Source organism: Corvus brachyrhynchos, unplaced genomic scaffold (assembly GCF_000691975.1).
Source record: "Corvus brachyrhynchos isolate BGI_N302 unplaced genomic scaffold, ASM69197v1 scaffold3, whole genome shotgun sequence".
Lineage (NCBI taxonomy): Eukaryota > Metazoa > Chordata > Aves > Passeriformes > Corvidae > Corvus > Corvus brachyrhynchos.
The window spans coordinates 13,351,236-13,358,455 of NW_008237619.1; positions in this window are offsets into that span (position 1 = coordinate 13,351,236).

The following is a 7,220-nucleotide window of genomic DNA, read 5'->3' on the forward strand; positions in this document are numbered from 1 at the left end:
GGGCGGGGAAAGAGGGGGATCCGTCCAAGGTGTGTTTTACCCGTTGAGGAATCACCCAGGTCTTTTGAGCGTGTCCCCAAGCGTGTTTCTGCCAGGGATCGATGGGATGCGTCTGGAAATGGTAGGGATGTGACAGCAAAATTAAAGAAAGAAGCTGATGTGCCTTTGAGGGGCCGAGTGTTTCACAGGGAACATCTCCCTCCACCATCAAGAACCAAACAGAAAGCACAGACCAAATCAGAAGGGAGCAGCTGAGCAACCAACGGGCGAGAGAAGAAAGTCAATGACAGAGAGACGGTTTCCACTCCAGGGCCTGAAATATGAGGAAGCAAGAAAGTAATTTCCTCAGATCCTCAAAAACAATCAAACTTTTCATCATAAGGCGATGAGGAAAGACTGTGACTGACCCTGGGAAAAAAAAAATACCATAAAGAAATAGTAGAGACAGCACTGAGCTGTAAAGCAACCTGCCACTGCATCAGGGATGGACGCATGTGACAAATGGACACACAGTACCAAACCTGAGCACGGCAGGATGCCCGGAACAGGCCGTGCCAACTTTGGACAGATATCTGAAGGCTCTGAGTCTGTTGTTCTTCACCAGACCTCCTGCGTGCTCCTGTGCTCATGAACCAGGCTACTCCGAGCTTTCCCATGCCAGGATATTTGAGTCTTGCACTTGTATTTGTGAGCATGTTTGGGAGAGTCAACAGGTTTTTCATGTGCTTGGGAGTGCTGTCAGTGTGTGTTTGGACATATCAGCATGGGGATGTGGTTATGTTAAGGCTGACTGTCACTGGGAGGTCGTGGTATGGGAGGAGGGCACTGCGGGCAGCTGTGTCACAGCTGAGGCTTGTGTGAGATGCTGCACCACTGTGTGTCACCAGGCATGCACACACCAAAGACCCCGGCTTTTGTCCCCTTCATGTACATGGGACTTTATGTCAGAGATTATCCAGGCTCCTGTTGTGCTCTCCAGCCTTTTCATCTCTAGCTCTCACAGGACTCGTACAAATCATCTGCGCAAACCTTGCTCAGTGATCCCTCACACTCTCATCCTGAGAAACCCCCTGTGCAGACATGGTGCAGCAGCACAAGTTGGCATTCAGCTTGTCTTGCTCTCTGTGCTTCTTTTCCTGCTTTCTCACCTGGGAGTAGCAGAGGGTAGAAAGCTCTGGAAGGGGCTACATCAGGCACACATGCTTTCTGACCTTTTCAAATCCTGACGAATGTGTTTAGTATAATTGGGAGGCACAAAACGGAGGAGAAATTTCAACCAGGGAAAGGTCAGCTAAAGGGTGAAAATCCAAATGACGCAAACACTGAAAATCCCCCTGAAGAGTCAAACTGCAGAAGGCAGCAAAAGGAGTCAGAAATATGAGAGAGGACAAGGAACAGGATTTTGTAGGGACCAAGGAAACCTTGGGAGATGTGGTGGGAGGAGTCAGGAAAGCCGTCGGGATGACAAGAACAGAGAACTCAAGGGCTGATGTCACTTGTACCTCACTCTTACGTGATATAAATGGAATGCCTTGTTTGGTTTCCTTTCCAAAGGAAAGTTAATGTAAAATTACATGGAAAATTGATGGGAGAGGTGGAATCAGGTGATACTGGCTGTTATTTCTGTCTGGCAGTGATCACGTACAGATCATTTACACCCAGGAGTCCTGAGGCCAAGCAGGCCACTGCTGCTGTTTTTAGTGTTGTTTCCTATGTTGTTGCCCTGCTACCTGCAGAATCCTGTCTGTGTGTCAGTTGTCACGGATTTGACAAAATAACCAGATTCTAAAAGGTAAATAAGCTCCAACAAATTGTTTGAAAACCAGCAGCCTGACAGAAGAAAGAGATGCTTCCAATGCCTGTGCTGGAACAGAGCCTGTAGCCATGCTGCTGGGCAAAGCCCCACAGGTCAGAGCAGTCCATCCAGCAGGCCAGAAAATGTTGGGAAAGCTGTGTTATTTTAGAAACATAACAAAAAGCTATGTAAAAAAGCTGTGTAATGTTAGAGAATGGTGGAGGAGCCCAGTGATGCAGATTATAGAAGAAAGTGCCCCTCACAGATGTGGCAAGCTGTGCAAAGGGTGCCATCAATAGACCTGAGCTGAAGGTATGGTAGTGGAAAGTACAAAACATACAGGCAAAAAGTCCACAAAGAACCTAGTTTCCTCTGTCCTATTTCTCACCAAACAAGGGGTTAATAAGCTTTGGAATATCAGAGACATCCCAGAAGACTGGAAGAGAGTTGTGCCCTGTGAATATTTGTAAAGAGCAAACAGAAGACCTGAAAATTCTAGGCAAAGCAACAAAGAGCTGATATGAGATTCTCTAGTTAATGCCAATCAGCCTGGTTGGAAACTGGAGGAAACTGATCTTGCTGCATAAACTTGTTTTGTTCTTGTCAGTCTTTGATGTGACTTACAGGTTTGTTTGGAAAAGGTGATGGCTTAGATCTATCCAGGCTTCTGGAAGTGGTAATTTCCCAAAGCACGCTGATAAGAAAAAAAAGCGTTATGCAACATTAACAGAGCAGGAGGTTAAGTGAGCTGGTTAACTCTATTTAATGCTTTGTAAACACAAAGGAGGCCATCCCTGGAAGCCCACCATTGAGTGGCAGTGTTTCTTATGTGGATGCCCAGGAATGAGTCCCGGGTCAGGTATGACTCACCATTTTATTCAGTGCTTGGTGAGCAGATATAGTTCCTTCTGACACAATTTACTGAGGGCACAAATACTGTTAGAGTGTTAAAAATAATGAGGATAGGACCAGGACAGAGTGGCCTGCCCCTTTCAGTAAGATGGTCATTCTCATAAAACTTCTCATAAGACAGTTGAGAGCAAATTGTACAGCCATGAACAGGAAAAAAAGTCCATGTCTACAGGGATCAACTTCCAGTCCTGGAAAGAGGTGCTCTGAAAAAGATGTGGGGATCATAACAGGCAGAAAACTGAACACAAAGTCAGTGGTCCAGGCTGCAGCAATGGATCTGAAGTGATGCCTGGCTGTGTAAAGACAGAAGTAAGGATGGGAAGCGAGGAGATGATTAAACCTCTCTCTGTGTCTGAGAACATCTCATGCTGGAAAACTGTACAGTGCTTTATGCTCCATATTTTAAAAATAACTTTGAATCAAAGGTGATCTGAAGGCTGGAGAGCTCAGTAATTTAAAGAGGTCAACCTGTTTAATATATCAAAAAGCAGAACGAGACATGACTTGCTTGCAGTATCACTCCTTTCCTGGAGAAAAGTCTACCAAATATTCTGGCAGAGAATAACAGTCACTGGAGAGTGATTAATCACAGAAACAAACTACCTAGTGAAGTGCAAGATCCTCTCTCTTCTGGAGTCTTTGAATCACAACCAGAGGCCTGTCTGGAAGACAGTTCCTGGTCTGCAAAATCCTGAGGGCTGTGAGAGCAAATCAGAGGAAGAATTATCAAGCAGCTGATACTGGGCTGACTTTAGGTTTAACCCCTGTGTGCATTAGCCCAGTACAAGCCAAAGGGTTAAATGCCTTCTGCATCATGTTGGTATCCAAGAGAGTCACTCCAGCCTCCTTTATCCTTACAGTGTTTTTGTCTCGGAGTCCGTGTTACACACAGTTGTGAAAAACAGTCTCATGAGATGTGACTCTGCTATGTTTGGAGAAGGACTGGTGAAAAAAATATCTTCAGCGTTTTGACAAGTTATTTGGATTCTGTGGTGGCGAAGAAAGGAACAACCTAGAATGAGCCTGTACAGCTCTACAGCTTTAAAGTGGGACAGTGAGCACAGAGGAAAGAAAGTGGATCTATAGCACACAGAGAATGGAGGTTTCTTTCTGCAAAGATCAGAGCAAGATCAGAAGAGAGGGATGATGCTAGGGGGTGGTTACAGCTAGGATCAGAAATCCCAAACATTCAGAAATAACAACACAGAACGTCTCCATGTCACAAGATTTATCTTAAAATTATGAAATGTCGTACAGACTTGCTTTCATCTGCACTCTTCGCCTCCTACTTTCGGCTCTTTCGGTTACATGAAAATCACATTTCACAGTTTCCCTGTGACCATAAAGATAGGTGTTTGCTTTGTGAGGAAAGCAAAAGCATGGAAGTTACTGACTCCAGGCGGCTGGAATTTAATTTCAACACCCAGCAGCCCAATCCGGGGATGAGGGCACAGTTTTGCTAAGTTGGGGGATGTTACCCATAACTTTTGCTCTTGTGAAGGTGATGACCTTCTCATTCGGAGAGTACAGGATCTGAGTCATTCATAGGCCCTTCTGGTCTTTGCCCTTGATGCAGGATAAAGAAGGAGCAGACGAAAACATGGGGGCTCAGCACACAGGACATAGGACCTGGGGCCAAAGTGGAGAAGGAGACAGAGACAGACAGCATCATGCAGCTAGGATGCTCAGGCTGCCAGGCTTTATCTAACTAATAATGAAAGGCAGCAAGCATGTCAGAGAGTGTGAGAGAAACAGATCGATAGAGAGATAAAACTGAGATGGAAGGAGCCGGCAAGGGGGTGGGGAAGAGAGTAATAAAACACTACAAATCAGCAGGGTTACTTTTGAACCTGATTTGAATGCACTCTGCACTGGTGTAAGTGAAGACAGCAGGTGTGAGGCTATGGTGAATCAGGCCTAAATACAGAAACAGAGAGGGAAAAGCGGGGAGGAGATGGTGCTCTTGTCAATATTGCCCTGTAATCTGCCTTCACAGCTCTCATCCAACCTTACCTGCCCTGCTTCTCCTTTCATCCTGATATACAGAGAAGCCCAAATATTGCTGGCTCTAAGAATACAGACAGATAGACTTTGCTGCTTCCCTGGGTCATCAGGGTCTTCCTGAAGAAATGCCTGTTGGTTAAAATGTGTCTGGGTCACGTTTTACCTGACTTGAGCATAGCAAACTCTCCTTACTACCTTGTTCATTGAGGACCCAGGGCAACTTCCAACAATACCCTGAGCCACTGGGTGAGAGGCACCTTCCTAGGAGAGCTGATTGACTGTGCCCATGCTCAGTTACCAATGGAAGCTGATCAGAGAAGTTTCTTTGCTCAGCTTCAGAGTTTTGAGGCAGAGGAGACTGTGACATCTCAAAGCTGAGATCATCAGAGCACATAAATGAAAACGTGCCCTACAAGAGCAGGACTGAGGGTTTGGGTGCCTTCCCCTCTCAGGGCACGTTTGCTTCCCCAGCCCAGCACTCAGAGCTGTTTTGCCCCTTATGCCTGGAATTAGCTTTAAGTGATGTCCACCTAATCTTTGTGGCATGATCATTAACATTAGAAGTTCAGTTTTCCACACTGACCATCGCTGTCCACACTGTTCCCTTCTTCTGTCACTAGCCTCAGTGAGGAGACCAAGCACTAAAGGAGCCTTAGGGACTGAAGAGGATGACCCTGGGAAGGGGAAGTGACAATCCATATGGCTGTACAACTGAGCTTGGGAGACAGTGATCCAACTCCTCAAGGCAGCAACAGGCTGTATTTTCTAGCTCTGAAATTGTGTTTGGAGCAGAACTGTACCCCAAAGGAGCCTTCTCCATGACTCAACCACAGCAGCTGTGTGACAAGAACTAGAGTCAAAGCAAGAGAAGAGAGCTGTTGATACTGGCAAGTAAAACCTTAACAAACGTAGACTTTACCCAGATGAAGATTTCAAGATGTTACACTTATTTCAAGATGTTACGCTTACAGAAGTCTGGCAAAGCACAAGTCAACTGCCTTTAATATGTGCTAAACTGATCCAGATGAAGACCAAATCTCTTGCTGGCAATCACGTGCTGGAGTGCAAACTTGCCCTGATACCTCTACGATCTTAACTTGCTGAAACCATGCTACCTGCACAGACTGTATCAGGCTCCCATTGATTTGTTGCCTCTTTTTCTTTCATGGAAAATCATCGTGGATTTCTGAAGGAGCCAGCCATGAGGAAATTAGTGATGCACTGGAAACTCTTGGCCAAACAGCTTAATAGTGCTTATTGAAATGCATGCTGACTGCATTCCTCCCAGTCCCCCTCACAACTCACCTCTGCCTACCATGTCATTTATACAAGATGAGAAGAGCTCTGAAGCTTTGGGTTTTTTTCCCAAAATGACCCCCACTTTTTATTCTCTCTCACCTGGCACAGGGATCCGTGCCCTCAACAGTGCCTCCTGACTGCATTGCTGTAACTCATACACCCACGAAGAGGTACTTAAGGTGCACTATAAACATTTCTATCCTTGTGGAGCATTTAAACTATCTTTTTATGGCCATACCCTGCCTGCATCAGGGATGCATTTCTTGACAAGTGCGATGGTTAATGATTCAGCAGATAGTAAAGTCATTTTTTGGTAAAAATTAATGCAGTAGGGGAGGGGAGGCATGCAAGGATTTAAGAAATGCACAGCTTAAATACATAAGTACGGTGCTTTGCAGCATAGGATTTTTTACATTTACATATCCCCAAAACACAGCCCAAAATAGTGAGATCTTAATAGTGTGAAAGCAAAAATGAGAGCAATGTGTGGGCACACACAAGGTATTCCATGCACCTCTTTTAATTCTGGTGTGGTACTTACAGAATAGATCATTGAGATGTGAAAAACACCATGCCATATAGTAGTGCATCTGTTTTCTCACCAGTCATTTCAACATTAACCATAGAATCACAGAATGGTTTGGGTTGGAAGGGCCTTAAAAATCATCTTGTTCCCACCCCCTGCTGGGGGCAGGGAGCTCTGCTATTAGATCGTTTTGCTCAAAGCTCCATCAATCCTGGCCTTGAACATTTCCTGGTGTACGGATGAAGAGTAGATACTTGCCAGACGGGCAAGAGCCATAAATACGTGGATATTCATCTGGCATTGATTGCCGTGTTGGGACACATCTCACTGCAGCTGGGCAGCTTGGGGCAGTTTTGACAGAGGCTGGGTGGCGAACAATAAGGGAACGGTGAGCAGGCGCTGCTGGTGAGCAGGGCAGGGCATGAAAAAAGTGCAGAATGGAGTTGAGGGCTGGCTGGTCCCTGTGACCAGCAAGGCCAAGGCTGGGGACCAGCCGGTGGCCGCTGTCAGCCTGGGCGGAGGCTGCGCCCCAGGCAGACCGCAGCCCGGGCCGCCCGGGGGACATGAACGCTGCCGTGGCAGGGTGGCAAGGGCGGCCGGGAATGGCTGGGAATTGCCGGGAATAGCCTGGGACGGCCGGAGGATGCGGCGGACGGAAGGGATGGCCGCGGGACGGACGAGACG